General features: G+C 52.8%; 1 pseudogene; it reads left to right on the forward strand.

The window, feature by feature from the left end:
* The first annotated feature begins 103 nt into the window (after positions 1-103).
* LOC129066188 (nucleoporin NUP35-like) lies at positions 104-5,488 on the forward strand (annotated as a pseudogene).
* Positions 5,489-15,979: the final 10,491 nt, after the last annotated feature.

A 15,979-nucleotide genomic window follows, 5' to 3' on the forward strand; every position in this document is an offset into this window, starting at 1 on the left:
AACCTTGTGTTCTGGCTGAGGTTCTGTTGCAGTTAACAGTTGACCAGGAAGGAGCAAAGGGTCTTTTAACCCAGCCCTGACCCTACACACCCGGTCACCAGGAATGCGGAGACTGATCCACTGCACCCCAGAAACACCGGGACGACGTCCACCTGACCGCCGGACCGGCTCGGAGATCCTTATCGGGATGCGGACCATCCTGTTCCGGAAGTCAGGGCGGCAGCTGTCCATCCAGACCCAAACCCCCACAGGGCACCATGGACGGCGCGGGGCCGCCCCCCGCCCCCCTCACTCCCTCCCCCAGCCTCCTCTAGGGGAGCGGGGCGTGTGGGTGTTTTTTATCTGATACTCTTAAGTGTGCACTTACAGTCCAGCCCCTGACTCTGCTTTTTGGCTGGGTGGCGACTGGCCGCAGGAGCCCAGGCTGCGACTTAGCCCGCGGAGCCGAACTGAGGTTGGACTTCGTCTCTCTCACCTCTCTGGTCCCCGCCGGGCTCAGCCCTGGCATGGGACAGGCGCCCACTGATGTGGGGAATGAATAACCGAGTACAGGAAGCCCTCATGGTACATCGGCGATAGGTTCTTGGAAACTGTGACTTGGAGCGAAACAACAACGCAGTGTAACGAAACCAGTGTCACCCTTGGTTAATTGATGTGAACAAGAGCTGAGTTCCTGCAGCCAGTTTCCAGTAGCAAAAACAGCACCGAATGTTTTTTGGATTTTAAATGAAGACCCAAACCATTTCTAATGTTAAACTTTGAAATATACGCACCTCTATAATGTGGAGTTTTGTATGTGAGCTCTACAGATGTCTAAGAAACATGAATAAAAACAAGATAATGACTAACGTGCTGATTCCAGCTCGGGGTCCCAGGTGGCTGGAGCCTCTCCCAGCTGCGCAGGGTGCAGGGCGGGATCACCCCGGGCAGGACGCCTGCCCTCGCGGGGCCACGCGCGCGCGTGCACACGCTCACACGCTCACACCGGACAGTGTAGACACGCCATTCACGTCCCGCGCACGGCTCTGCGATGTGGGAGGAAGCGGAGCTCCGGAGAGAGCCCACCCAGGCGCGGGGCCGCCGGGTACAATCCACGGACAGGGGCCCCAGCCAGGAAGCTTTTTTTTTTTTTCTCTCTCTCTCTTTCATCAACAGGAAAAGAAACCACATTGAAGGAAAAAACCCAAACCGAGGACGGCTCCGTGTGGAGGTGCAAGTCGGATCCCTCTCGCCCGAAGGCAGTGGCGAGCCTTTGGCGCCATCTCGTGGCCAGTTGGTGGGTTGTGCTTGGGGCCTCCACCTGCGAAAGGCCTTAATGCTAAGGATTCCGTGTTTTCCTTCCTTCTCCTGAGCAGAATTAGGAAAGAGATCATTATGTGAGCTGCGTCATCCATGCCTCACCCTCGCACGGTCGTGGCAAATCTTCTAGCCTTTCACAGGAGCTGTCTCTGTGAGAGAACAGAAGGAGGCAAATTTTTAAATTGAAAACTGCATGCGTGATGGGTGCCCAGGGGTCCAAGGAGGGGATCCTGGGCGAAGGCTGGCTCTTGACACAACCGGTGGCTGCAGGACACATGTTGGGGGAAGACAGGCACACGCCAGGGCCAACAGAGCAGCTCGCCGGGGCCCGGGGAGACCGGCTGGGGTGTGAGTGGCCCAGGTGGAGCCTGGTCCCGTGGCGGCGCCGCCTTAGCTGCGCTCTGAGGACTCACCGCTCTGCGCTGTGAAGGCAGGGCCTGCTCAGCTGGGCGTCTGCAGTGCCCCCCCCCCCCATGTCCGCTTCTGCAACAGCTTTGGCACATGGGCCCCCCGGCCCCGACCCACTGGCCCTCGGGCTGTGAGGGCTTCTGTGGCGGGTGAGGCAGCAGGGGAATGAGACCCACCGGCCAGCAACCCAGGGGCCGGTCACCCACCAGGGAGGGCCCAGCACTGGCTGCTCCTCCCACTGCAGTGTCAGCACCCTTGTTTCTTTTCTGGGTGACCAATAGAACCTCACCCCTGCGCGGGTGAGGCACCTGCCCCAGGGGGTCAATCGCTGCCTCCCCGGCTGTGCAACTGGTTCAGGACAGGGGACCAATTCGCGTCCTTCCCTGGCAGGGGAGAGCTTACTCTCCTTTTCGGGTTCAAGGCTAGAGGACGTGAGTCTGGGGCCCGTTGAGGCCGCGAGGGAGAGTCAGAGATAAGACAGGGACAGGGAGAAGCTTTCGAGACCTGGCCGGAAGCTAGGCTCTCCCCGACCCACACCCGACGCCCCCCGCTGGCTCTGGAGCCGGCCCTTCCTTTGCCGTAGGCGGCTGAGAGTCGGCCCCGTTGCCTGCAACCAGAGATGTGAAGGTCACGCCATGAAGCGTCCTTCCGCGTCCCCAGGGATCCGTGGTTGGGTGGGTGGGTGGTGGGACCTCAGAGGCATAATGACCTTTTCTGAGGCAGAGTTCAGTGCTTTGCAAACGGAAGAGATGGAACCCTCTTTGCTGCTGAGGTAGGACTCCTGGGCCCTGTGAGGAAAGTGTCCATGGCTGGTGCACGCTACCTGGATCCCTGGCAGACGCGCCCGGTTCTCTTCAGTCATCCCACAGCCTCCCGCTGGGCCCCCCGTGGTGAAGGCTGGGAAGCTGAGCAGGCAGGCGCCGGCTGCCCCGGCCCCTCCGCGGAGGGACGCCTGCCCCAGTCCTGGCCGGCGGGATGGCGCGCAGCCTGATACCTGTGGGCATATGGCGGGCGGGCTGGGGGGGGGGGGATTAATGGTTTGATGGTTTTCTTTTTACTGCCAAGTTGCCTCAAATAATATTTAAAAGTAGAGATATAAAAATAATGAAAACGTTAAGTGGACTTTTTATTATAACAATTTCTAGTTTCTTTTCATCCTGGATCAAAAAAAATATATGTAAGAAAGTACTTCAAACATTCAAAAACAATTTATAAGGTAGTCGCCAAACTAGACAGCAGGCATCCCTAATGTCCTAAGAGGCAAGGGTTTCCTTCGACCTTCGTTCAACACACAGCGGTCTGGGTCCGGGGGCGCAAAGTTCCGCAAGGCGCAGTCCCCGCTCCGGGGCTCGCTGTGGCGGGACAGACACAAGAATCCTGTACCCCCGCCCCGCGCCGGGGGCAGGCGAGGGCCGAGGCTTGCCGCCTGGGCTGAGCTGTAGGGAAAGGCCGTTCAGCGCGCAGGAGGGGCACAGTTGCGCAAGGGGCACGTCTGGGGCGTGGCCTGGCGTGGCCTGGGGCTGGGAGTGCGGGCTCTGTCCTGCTGCGGACAGTGCTTCCAGGACGGCCCTTCAGAGGCCTGGGTCCTAGTGGAGGCTGGCGGCTCCGTGGAATTGTGGCGTGAGGGCCACCGGCCTGGGCGCAGGGAGGCAGTGGGAAAGGCAGGGGTCCAGGCAGAGAAGGCGCGGTTCCGGGAACGAGGAGCCCGGCACGTGGGTCGTTCGGATCCCGTCTCTGCCCTGTGAACGCATCTGAACAGGGACTGAGCCAGTGGGCTTGCCTGGTTCCCGCTCCAGAAGCAGACCTCCCCGCCCTGTGAACGCATCTGCCCGCACAACGATTCAACTGCTCCCGGAAGTTTGTTTTTTTGGTTTTTTGTTTTTGCTATTTTCACAGCAATGGATATAAAAACTCATTTTGCTCAAAGTATTTCACCAGCTTTTCACTTCCAGTGAGCGGAAACAAGCCGCCGTTTCATTAAGCGCCTTTTGTTCTACAGCTAATCCCAAGCTGGGAGCTGCTTTAAAAAGAAATCCTGGCCTTGGCTGGTGGGGCTCAGTGGACTGAGTGCCGGCCTGCAAACCAAAAGGTTACTGGTTCGATTCCCAACAGGGCATGTGCCTGGGATGCAGGCTAGGTCCACAGTACAGTACAGGGCGCATGAGAGGCAACCACACATGGATGCTTCTCTCCCTTTCTTCCCCTCATCTCTAGAAATAAATAAATAAAATCTTAAAAAAAAATGGCTCTTAGTTCACTAACACTTGGGTTACATATCTGGTGGAGTATATTCCACGAGTCTGTGTTGTTGTCAAGTGGTTGTTTCATGATGTTTAAACCACTTTGTGCAGGTACGTTTGACTGCAGAGAGCTGTATTTACTTAATCACATGTGCCGCCCGACGAGTTTGTTTCAGGGCACCGGTGAGCAGTCTTCTAGTGGCGGCCCTGATCTGCTGTCAGCGTGAAAAACGTAGACTCCAAACTCGCGTCTTCTCATTTTCCTGAGCCCAATCGGCTGCACTGGAACCCTCGACGTCCCAATTTGTAGGATTATGAAATGTAGCAGAATTTTCAGAGCTGGTTATTGCTTTCATCGTTCTTACCCAACCTAAAACTAGTTTTGAGGGTCTAGAGCTAAGGACAGTGGCCACCGCGCCGGCAACCTTCACTGTGGCGCTCCAGGTGCCCCCGTTGAGACCTGAGCCCATGACGCTGGGTTGCCCGCATCTCCCAAACCAGGGGCTAACCGCCAGCTCTTACCTGGATTTTTAATGGGGCATTTGTCAGCTCCAGTGACTCCACAACCTCGATCAATTATGGCCGTTTGGTAGGAGTAAAGGAAATGAGATCGCCCCTACTTGCCGGCGGGCCGCCACCGCGACCAGTTGTACCAGCTCGTAAAGATGAAAGCGGAGCTTCACCAGGGAGAAGGATACTGATGACGTGTCCAGCCCAGGACTTGGAGCGACGCCTTTACCTTCAAGGAGGCAGCCAAACATGTCGGTGAGGCAGAGTCCCCTGGCAGGAGTCAGGACCGCTGCTCCTGGAACAGGACGCAGGGGGTTCTGTCCAGCGAACATCGGTCGGCCCCAGGAGACGACATTATCTCCGGCCCCCTCGGACCCTTGTTATTCTCGGGGAGAGTCCCTGACTTCCGAAGATCACGGCGATCACCTCCATGACGCACGGGGAACTGTGTTCGGGTTTCCTCAAGCATCTGCTCTCTATAGATTGTTACAACTTGCACAGTATGAGAATGTCTTAAAACATGATGTCTAACGCGGGAAATTGGATGCATATTCGTTATCAATCCAACCTGCAGGCCAGAAAGCCTTAAGCAAAGACGGATTTCTGGAGTGTCCATCACGATTGCTGTAAAACCCTGTATAGATAAAGGAGCTATGGAAAACAGTGACCGTGTCTGTGTGCTTTGTCACCGTCACCTCTGGCCTTCGCAACCACCAGTCGAAACCTTAGATCCGCCAGCCCAACCTGGAAGTGCTCCTTAGGACTTCCACCGTGAGGCCTCTGTCTGCAGCTTACAAAGCGTCGGCTTCGACCGTCAGGTCATTCTGACAGAAAGACCCCAAATGAAAGATGAAAGCCTCGTATCCAGCGCGGCGGAGTGCGTGTCTGGCTGGCGGTGTAGGAAGAGCGAAGCGCTCGGTCACCCGCCAAGGAGGAGGCGGCCTCCCCGATGCAGCAGGGCACCTACCCCAGGCTTCCTGCCGCAGCGTTGGGCACCTATCTCGGGCTTCCTTCAGAGCCTTTGTCTTTGAGGATACCGTAGGCTTGTAGCTCTCACTTTAAAGCCGCAAAAAATCCCTTTAAATAGAATTTTGTGCTTTCTGTGGTAGTGCGTGCTCACGCGCCAAAACTCAGATTGGTAACGGTCAGCTCTGTTAGTGCGTTCGCAGTGGGCTTGGTAGTCTTCATGAGCTGATGGGGTGGATTTCACGAGGGGTAACTGCATAGTTCCTTCTAACAAGACACAAAGAGTACAGTTAACAATTTGAATTGTGGCCTTTTAATTTCGATAGTATTTACTACTTTTTAAAATGTAATCTTTATCATATTTTTTCCCATGACCATTTAGTCTCCTTATTCCCCCTCCCCCGTAGTTAATATTTTAATTATTCTTTTTTGTATATGTCTTATCGTGAATTGTCATCTTCGGTATACTTAAAACCAAAAGTCTTTAAAAAAACCCTACTAAAGTTCTTGATAATAACCTTTGCCAATTATATGTAAAAATAAAATCAAGTAAGTGTTGAAGCTTCTCTTTCACAGTAATACGTAGTTTAAAAATAGAACTGTCCTGAGTCCCTCTGCAGCGCAGCCCGCACTGGGCAGTCGGGAGGAAAGGCTGCGGAACCACGCGGGAGAAAGGCCGGGCGCAGGCCGGGTGGGCGCAGGCCGGGTGGCCGCAGCTGCCGCGGGCCGGGACAGTCCGTGACCCTGGCCGTGACCCTGGGAGAGGCCGGTGCCGCGGCCAGTGCGGCTCTGCGGGCCTGCAGGCACTGCACGCTCCTGGGCCGGGCGGACATGCCTCTCCAGGGCCCAATGGGCATGCGGGGCCCCCAGCCAGGAGGCCCCGCAGCGCTTCCTGCCAGCGCATCCCTCCCCCTGTTGCGGGGGGGGTGGGGCTCTTCATTGCTGGTTGCAGCAGAAAGTCAACCTGAACCACGAAAAATAAAAACAGCAATGACATTGTCCTGAAAGGCTTCCCAAGAAAACCATCAGGGCCTGGGACTCCCCCGGCAGCTTCCACGCGGGCCTCTAGAGGCTGGCACGTTGGGAGGGCTCCCCGGCCCCGGAACGACTCGGGCCCGCTGTGTATCAGCGGCGGGTTCGGTGTGGTTCCTGTCGAAACGCTTGCTGTCTCTCTGGGGGTCTGGGGCTTTGGCACACGCTGGGTGGAGGGGGGCCCCGTGACCAGCCTCCAGCTAAAACCCTGGGGGCCAGGTGTCTGTGTAGCTTCCCTGGTTGACACACTGCACAGGCGCCGTCACAGATTCCACGGGAGAAGAATGACACGTGTCCTGTGTGGCCGCCACGTGGAGAGGACGCCTGGCTCGCACCTGGTTTCCTCTAGACTTTACCCCTCTCCTTTCTCCTCTGCCGATCTCCTGGCCACCCCTTTGCTGGGACAAAGCAAAGCCTTGAGTGCAACCACACCCCAGGTCTGCGTCCTCCCGGCCGATCAGCGCAGCAGGGACGCGGACACGGCGCGGCTACACTGGGAACCTTGGCTGGACGGCAGGGCGGGTCAGGTTCGGCCTGTCTCTCAGGAGCGGTGTCAAGGCGCCCGGGGTTTGCTGTGTCCTCTCCTCCCCAGGTATCTGGCCCCACCCCTGCCCTCAGGAGTAGGTCGGAGCGGAGCATTTCCGGGGGTGAAGCGAAGGTGCTCTGTCAATCCAGGGGGCGGGGACGGGAGCTAGGGCAGGAAACGCGTGAGCACGCGGCCCGGGCAGACTAGGTGCAGGCGGGCACCTGGGCCAGGGTCACCAGGGCCATCAGCTCTTAGGGAAGATGCCGCCAGAAGGCGTGGCCACTGGCGACTTCACATTTCACACAGAACTATTATGCTGGGGTCTCCTCATCTTTCCAGGGGTTCCCCAGGTCCCCCCACCTTCGTCGGCGTTCGCTCTCAGACTTCCCGCCCAGCTGGGCTTTCTCTGGCTTCTCTCTTGTGTGCGTGGAACACATCCTCCCACAGCTTCCTGAGAAAAGGTACAGGGGAGGGTAGGTTGCTTGAGACCTTACTTGTCCAAAAATGTCTTTCCTGCCCTGGCTGGTGTGGCTCAGTGGATTGAGTGCTGGCCTGTAGACCTTTGTCATTGGTTCGATTCCCTGTCAGGGCATGTGCCTGGGTTGTGGGCCAGGTCCCCAGCTGGGAGTGTGCGAGAGGCTACCGATAGATGTTTCTCTCCCATGCTGATGTTTCTCTCCCTCTCTTCCTCCCTCCCTTCCCCTCTCTCTAAAAATAAAATCTTAAAAAATATATGTCTTCGATCTCTGTACTTGACTGATATTCTACATGAGCTTAGTTAGGGGCAGGAAGAAATTGTCCTCAGAATGTTGAAGGTATTGTTCTCTTTCATGCAATACATTTTTATTGAGAGCCTGATACATGCCTGGCCCCACCTCCAAGCATTAGAGATGCATCAGCAAACAACAGAGACTAAGATACGCAAAGACAAAGTCAAAGCGCTAATATTCCAGCCTGTGTCTGGCTTTCAGTGTAGCTGCTGATTTCGGATCCTCTGCATGACCTTTTCTCTCTAAGGGCTTGTAGGATCTTGTCTTTATTCCAAGTGTTCTGAAATTTCACAGTGTTGTGCCTAGTCGGGGTTTATTTTTATCTCTTTGGCTGGGTCCTTGGTGGGCTCTTTACTCTGTAAACACGCGCCCTGCAGTTCCGGCCATTTTTGTCCAATATCCTCGGATGACTGTTTCCGCCCGGTTCGGACGCCGGACCTTTCAGGGCGGGCCTCTTTCTTATCTTATTCACCTCTGATTCCTCCTTGTCTTGTTGCTGCTTCTGGGAGGTTTTCTCAACTTTCTTTTCCAACCCTTCTAGTCTTTTTACCCCTGTTGTCATGTTTTTACTGTCCAAGAATCCTTTTTTATTTTTTTAATTTTATTTCTTTTTAGAGAGAGGGGAAGAGAGGGAGAAAGGGAGGGAAACATCAGTGTGTTGCTTCTGGCGCACCCCCCACTGGGGACCTGGCCCGCAGCCCAGGCCTGTGCCCTGACTGAGAATTGAACTGGCGACCCTTTGGTTCGCAGGCCTCTCAACCCACTGAGCCACGCCAGCCAGAGCAAAAATTCTATTTTCTGAAGTTTCTTACAAAGATGTCACACTCTTTTTGTTTAATGGATGCAGTCTCTACTTATCTGAGCATAGCAGCGTTGGTTTTAAAATTTCTGTCTCCTTGCATAGGCTTTCTCCCCAAGTGGCTTTTTTCCTGTTCATTTGTCTTGACCTCTGAAACTAGCATGTAGAGGCTTTTCTCAGGTGTATGGATGATCCTTGGTTGTCTGCTTGTGGTAAGAGTCGGGGGCGAAAGAGCCCTTTGGAAGATCTGGGCACGTGGATTTTAGGACTTTCAGGCTCCAGGGTTTATTGTAGGGTAATCTGTGCGGGCCATTTGTTGGGGAAACCCTTATGCTTATATCTTGGGAATTGTCAGCTTCTCCAGAAGAGAATCTTTTAAAATGTCTGCGTGGAGAGTAAGGGTTTGGTTGTCGGTGTCCTGAGGGCGTAGCACAGGGAACAGCGGGGGTCCCAGCGCCCAGTAACCACACACTCACTTCATCCCCTTCTCAAGGTGCTACTTGGGACCGTAACCTGGTTTCCATGCCCCGTACCCAGGAACCCTGTGTGTTCCAGAGAATAAGCATTCAGTCTGCTGCGAGGGTGAGGAATCTAGGTTTGCCAGGATATACATAGGGTGAACTCCAAGAAGTGGGACTGCCGGATGGAAAGGTATATTTTAGATTTATGTTTGTTATTCTCTACTGAGCTTGCATCCATTGATACCATCCCCAGCAATGTATGAGAGTATCTATTACCCCGTATGTTGGAAACAGTTATCAAACGTTCCAACTTTGGAAAAAAGGTGGAAAACAGTTTACCTATTTGAATTTAATCTTTTTTAAAAAAGATTTTATTTATTTATTTTTTAGAGAGGGCGAAGGGAGGGAGAGAAGGAGAGAAACATCCATGTGTGGTTGCCTCTCGTGCACCCCCTACAGGGCACCTGGCCTGCAACCCAGGCCTGTGCCCTGACTGGGATTCGAACTGGCAACCTTTTGGTTTGCAGGCCGGCACACAATCTGCTGAGCCACACCAGCCAGAGCTAATTTATGTCATTCTTGAGTTTGAGAGTGAGCATCTTTTCTGGTGGAGAGACAAGACGTTTCCATGATGCCTCCATTTGTTTCCGTGTAAGCCTCTGGGGACAGCCCGTGCCCTCTGCATTGTTAGTCTTTCTTTGATTTCTAGACCCTCTTTACTGTTTCCAGTTTCTCGCTCATTGCTTTTGTTTATAGTGGCTTATCAGAAAACATTTTTTAAACCAAGCACACACTTATTTTCTATACAAAGGTGATTCAGAGAATTTACATGAAGGCTGGGAGGGGCAGCGGAGCAGGGAGCTTCCAGCGTGAATTGCTTGTTTCTATGTCCTTGGCTTGTTTGTTTTTCTTTTTTCCTACTGGGTTATTGCTCTTTAGAATTGATTTAAAGAAGCATTTTTATTTTTAGGGATGTTACCCCCTTGCCATATGTGTTACAAATATTTTTGCCAAGTTCGTTGTCTTTTTAAACAATGTTTTGTACCATGCAAAGTGCAGAATAAGAGTATCCTATGGTTTCTGAGTTTTGGGCTATATTTAGAAAAGCCTTCTCCATTTCAAGATTAAAAATAGATTTATTCAAGTAGTTTCTTTTTGGACTCTTATGGTTAACTGTTATATTTAAATCTTTGCTCCATCTGGAGTTTATTTTGGAATGAGGGAAGTAGGAATCTATATTTATTTTATTATACATGGCTAGTTGTTTCAATACCTTTTATTAAATTAACCCATTTTTATCATGTGTCCATTTTTACTGGGGTCTAATCTGTACTCTTGTGTTCCATTGACTTTATAACAAGGTTTCATTTACTTATTTAGAGAGAGGGGAAGGTAGGGAGAAAGAGAGGGAGAGGAACATTGATTGGCTGCCTCTGATGCACCCCAGCCAGGGACCAGGCCTGCAACCCAGGCCTGTGCCCAGACCAGGATTCAAAGACGTGACCTTTGCTTCATGGGAGGACCTACAACCAAGTGAGCCACGCTGGCCAGGGCTCCATTGATGTTTGATTAAAGAGGTTTACTAATGTGTATTAACATTTGGGAGAAAAGTCTTCCCCCAACATTACTCTTCTTTTCCAGAATTTTCCAGTGATTCTTATTTATTCTTCCAAATTTCAACAGATTTTTTCTTTTCTTTTTTTTAAAAGAGATTATATATTTTTTATTTTTCAAGAAAGGGGGAGGGCGAGAAAAAAAGAGGGAGAGCAAGATCCATCAGTTGGCCCACAACCCAGGCGTGTACCCCTACTGGGAATCAAACTGGTGACTTTTCAGTTTGCAGGCTGGCGCTCAATCCACTGAGCCACAGCAGCCAGGGCATCAGCCCGTTGGGTTTTTTATTTTGATCCATTTATATTGCCATTTGATTGCCATGGCAGCAGTACCGAACATCTGTTTGCCCACGTAAGTATCCTTTTTTTCCTAGCGGAAGGAACAATCAGGATCCGTCCTCTGCCAGGCTCGCGGTGCGCGCAGAGCTGGCCCCCGATGACGCTGCGCCGCGGGCGAGGCCTGCAGGACCTCTCCGCCCAGGAGTCGCCAGCGCGCACCTCGGACAGCAGCCCCCCAGCCCCAGCCCCTGCTGACCGCCGTTCCACTCTGGGGTGTGTGTTTAGTTCCGCTCTTTTTATGTTCACATTTAAAGAGCTATCATGCAGTACTTGTCTTTTTCTGTCTGACTTTTCCCACTAATTTCCACAAGTTCTAAGAAAATTCTGTTCATTTAGATTTGGATGGCATTCAGTTTATACATCGATTCAGAAAGAACTGGCGTTTTTACAATGTTGGGTCTTCTTACTCGAGAACGAGGTCTTCTCCTGTGTTTTAGTGTCTTCACAGAGTTTTGCAGCCTGCGTCCCGCGGTTTCTGAGACCGGTCTCGGCGTGTCCTGAGACACCCTGCCGCACAGCCCCAGAGGCACTGTTCACGCCGCGGTCAGCGAGGCTACAGGCGCCCGCGGCCCCGCGGGAGGTACGGGCACCCTCCAGGTTTATCCCTCATTCTGTTATTGTGTGATATTTTGTTTTTTAAAAAATTTTTATTGCATTTACTGGGGAGGCACTGGTTAAGAAAATTATATAGGTTTCAAGTGTACAATTCTATGATGCATCGTCTGGGTATTGTTTTGTGGTCACCACCCAGTCAAGTCGCCTTCTGCCCCCATTTATCCCGCTTTACCCCCTACCACGCCCCCTCCCCTCTGGTAGTCACCATGCTGTGGTCTGTGGCTACGAGTTTGTTTTTTGCTTAATCCCTTCACCTTTTTCACCCAGCTCCTCCACCCCTCTGAGAGCTCTTTTCTGTATCTTTGGAACTGTTTTTATTTTGTTTAGTTTGTTCATTAAATTCCACATAGAATCCTATGGTATTTGTCTTTCTCTGACTGGCTTATTTCATACCCCAGGTCCATTCATGGTGATATTTTCTTTTGTTATATTTAAATTAGTTAGTATTTAAAAAAAAAAGATTTTATTTATTTTTAGAGAGGGGGAGAGAGGGAAACATCCATGTGTGGACGCCTCTTGTGCGCCCCCTACTGGGGACCTAGCCTGCAACCCAGGCATGTGCCCTGACTGGGAATTCAACCGACGACCCTTTGGTTTGCAGGCTGGCACTCAATCCACTGAGCCACACCAGCCAGGGCTAAATTAGTTACTATTTTAACATCGCAAAGTTATTGACATTAGAATATTAATTTTTTAAAAATACTGTATTTATTTTTAGAGAGCGGGGAAAGGAGAGAGAAAGAGAGGGAGAGGAACATCAGTTGATTACCTCTTGTATGAGCCCCAACCAGGGACTGAACCCACAACCCAGGCATATGCTCTGACCAGGAATCAAAGTGGTGACTTTTAGCTTTGCAGGATGACACCCAACCCACCGAGCCATACCAGTCAGGGCTGAATGTTAATTTTATAACCTGCTACCCTATTACACTGTCTTATTAAAGAGTTTTTTAGTTGGTTCTCTTGGGTTTTCCAACATAACTTGTATCATCATAAATAACCAGTTTCCTTTTGAACTTCAACTGTGCTGGCTGGCACTTCCAACGCCATGCTGAAGGATGGGATTATGAGTGGAACTCGGGTCATGTCTTTTAACCTTAAATCCAATGCTCTGTTTAGGTACATGTTCAATCCACTAAAAAGTGGCTGAGCACCAGTTACCTACAAAGCATGGCTCTATATCAGACAGACATGGTAAAAAGAAAAATAAATTGTTCCATGTCCAAATTCATAATCTTTTCTTTCCCAGTAAACAGATCTAGAGCCACAACAAATATCCAGTTGATAATTCTTTTTATTTACTTATTTTTTAATTTATTGACTTCAGATAGAGGGAAAAACGTGAGCTTGTTGCTCCACCTACCGACGCACTCCTCACCGGCTGACTCTTGCAGGAGCCCTGGCTGGGGATCGCACTGCAACTGCGGGTATCGGGGCGACATTCTGATCAGCTCAGTTACCCGGCCAGCAGCTCCCGTCGAAACTTCTGCTGGTAAAATCTTCCCAGCAAATTCAGTATGCTACCCTAATAAATTGAAATGTGGCCCTAAAGATTAAGACAGTGCATTGTTTTGGGGGGAGAGGGAACTGGAAGGAGCTGAGACTCGGGGAATGACTGAACAGTGGGCATGCTAAATATTGACTCAAAAGCCAACTACACGTAATAAATAAGGGGCTGAGCCCCCCCTCCCCCCGCCTACATGAGCTGGGAGCAGAGCTGTGTGCGGCCCAGCGGCAGAAGCCGCAGACGGAGCAGCAGCTCAGGGCTAAGGGATGAGAAGGGGAAGCAGGAGCACACATGTGCTCGGCACGTGAACTGCAATCATGCGCGGCTGACAGTCCAGGAAGGCGAGGTCCATGGTACAGTTAAGCATTAACGCAAAGTGTTAAGTGCTGAGACTGTGTCTCGGAGGAGGGGAGCCACTCGTTTGGCAGATACAAGCTGAGCACCCCCGGAGGTCAGGCCACACCTGTTGAATAGATACATACCACCCAACAAGACAGGGTCCCTGTTCTCAGAGAGCAGACGGTCCACAGGAGGAGGCATCAGCACATGCTTGGGAAGACGGTGAATATGTTACTAGAAATGTGCTAAGTGCTACGGAAAACAAACAAGTGACATAATTTGGACTTGAGGTGCCAGGGAAAGGCACCTCAAGGTGCCTGGAAGTGGCCTGGGGACTGGAACCCGAGGGGTGAACAGGGGGAGCAGAGAGCACACCAGGCCGCGGGACTTCTGCGGTTCTGGTTTAGAGGACGGGGCCGCCTTCTCTTCTGTCTGATGACCGAGGGGGAAAGGAGCCCAGCTAATGCCGAGGCACGAAAGCACAGGTGTGACAGGTATGAGGAACCAGAGTGTCACAGCTCAGTGAAGGAGCACGCAGGGACGGCAACCCCGGAGGGGAAGGGAAAACAAAGATAAACGTACGAAGACAGGAGAGGAGAAAATGCGAAATAAATTCAGTATGTGGTGGGCACGTGCCATGCGTTTTGCAACAAAGGAGGGGCTCCCCACTCCCAGGACTGAAGAGGAGCGGCCCCCGTCAGCGGCCCAGAGCCTCGCCAGGTGAGCACCGGCCACAGTCCCTCTCCTGGAGAGCCTGTTTCCACGGAACCTCCCTGCGCCGCCCGAGACCAGACCTGTTTAATACCATCACCTGCATTTTTACTATTCCAAACGGGAATGCCTAAAACGGATTTAAAAAAGCATTTTTAGAGAGAGGGGAGAGGAGAGAGGGAGACAGGGGGAGAAACATCACTGTGTGGTTGCCTCTTGTGCACCCCCCCCACTGGGGGCCTGGCCCGCAGCCCAGGCCTGTGCCCTGGAGGGGAATGGAACCAGTGACCCTTTGGTTTGCAGGCTGGCGCCCAATCCAGTGACCCACACCAGCCAGGGCCTAAAATGGATTTTTAAGTGAGCTAGTGCATCTTACTTCTGGTCACAGGCCTCCAGACACGATGCCAAGGAGCCCACGGCTGGAGCCCGCAGCGTCGCGGCGGCCCCCAGCGTCCCGGCGACGTGGCCGAGGCCGGAGTCTGGCTGGGTCCGCGTGGCAGACCGCTTCTCCCGACGCGCGCACCGCCAGCGCGCCCCTTCCATCTCCTCCCCTCTTTCCTGCGTCAGGCTCTCAGGTAGAACAGGGGCGAAACTGTTGCTGAAGCCACTCAGCTCGAATGCCTGTGCTCTAGCCTCTGCAGAGAGAACCCCACCGTATCCATGGGGCTGCTCGGACAGGCTGTTGTGGGACCGGTAACTGACAGACTTCACACCACCAAACAAGGCCGGCACTGGCTCTAGCTACAAAAAGTGAGGTCCCGCTTAGGGTGCGGTTCTAAGAAGACTTTCACCATTCAGCCAGTTCGCTGTCTGTGAGGGCAGCGTCACAGCCTGTGACAACTGGCTCTCCCATTTGCTTCCTATGCTTTCTCCTCCATTACTGTGGTTTCAAACCTCCATTTCTGTCCCCTCTCTGGAGTCTAAGAAAATTAAAACACCACACACGGGGTTGTACTTACATGAGGGGCGGGGGGGGGGGGGGAGGCGGCTGTGCGCATCTCAAGGCTGGAGCCCGGAGGCAGGGCAATGGAGCGAAGGGTAGCGGCTTTGGTTCTGACTGGGGACAGAGCCCCAGCTCCCGGCCCCGCCGCGCCTCTGCCACTTCCCTTCCTGGTGGGCGTGCGCACAGGGCGCGGGGGAAGCAGGGGGCTCGCAGGGCAGGCGCCTGCCAGGACACGGGGTAGTCAGTCACTCTGGAGCCTGGTGTCCCAGAGGAGACACGAGGGGCTTATTGCAAGAACATGGTGGAGAAATTTGTTTTCAAAACAAGAGATACCCTTCCTTTGGTCCTAGAAGTGTTAGAGTGGGTTCAGACAGAGATAAAAATGCAGGTACAACTTGGAAATTAAGGGAGATTCGTGTCTGAGGGGGAGACCCCCAGGCTGGTTCTCAGGGCCCCGAGGGCCTCGGTAACGTCTCTGTGTCACCCCCGGACCAAAGGAACACCGGCAGTTCCATGTACTAGGTGAGGCCAGACCACCTCGGAGTATTTATTTCTAATAATTGAGTGGCTGTCTGAGACATAGATTGGGCACTGTAGAGAACGTGCTCTAGCTTTGATTCCATAGCACGTACAATTCACCCAGCGAGTGTGTAATTCGGGGGTTTTTAGTACATTCAGCATCGTGCGACTGTCCACCCAGCAGCACACTTCCATCACCCAAGAGACACCCTGTACCCACGCAGCCACCCCTCCTTCCCCCTTCCCCAACCATCTCTAGCCAACCACGCACCTGCTTCCTGCCTCTACATGTCTGCCTGTTCTCGACCGTCCATGTAACTGGAACCCGGCCCTTGGCGTCTCCCTCCTCTTTTGGTGTGACTTTCTCAGGGTCGACCTGCGT

The sequence above is a fragment of the Pteronotus mesoamericanus genome, unplaced genomic scaffold, assembly GCF_021234165.1.
Source record: "Pteronotus mesoamericanus isolate MK-2021 breed Mesoamerican mustached bat unplaced genomic scaffold, CSHL_Meso_final contig_192, whole genome shotgun sequence".
In the NCBI taxonomy this organism is placed as follows: domain Eukaryota; kingdom Metazoa; phylum Chordata; class Mammalia; order Chiroptera; family Mormoopidae; genus Pteronotus; species Pteronotus mesoamericanus.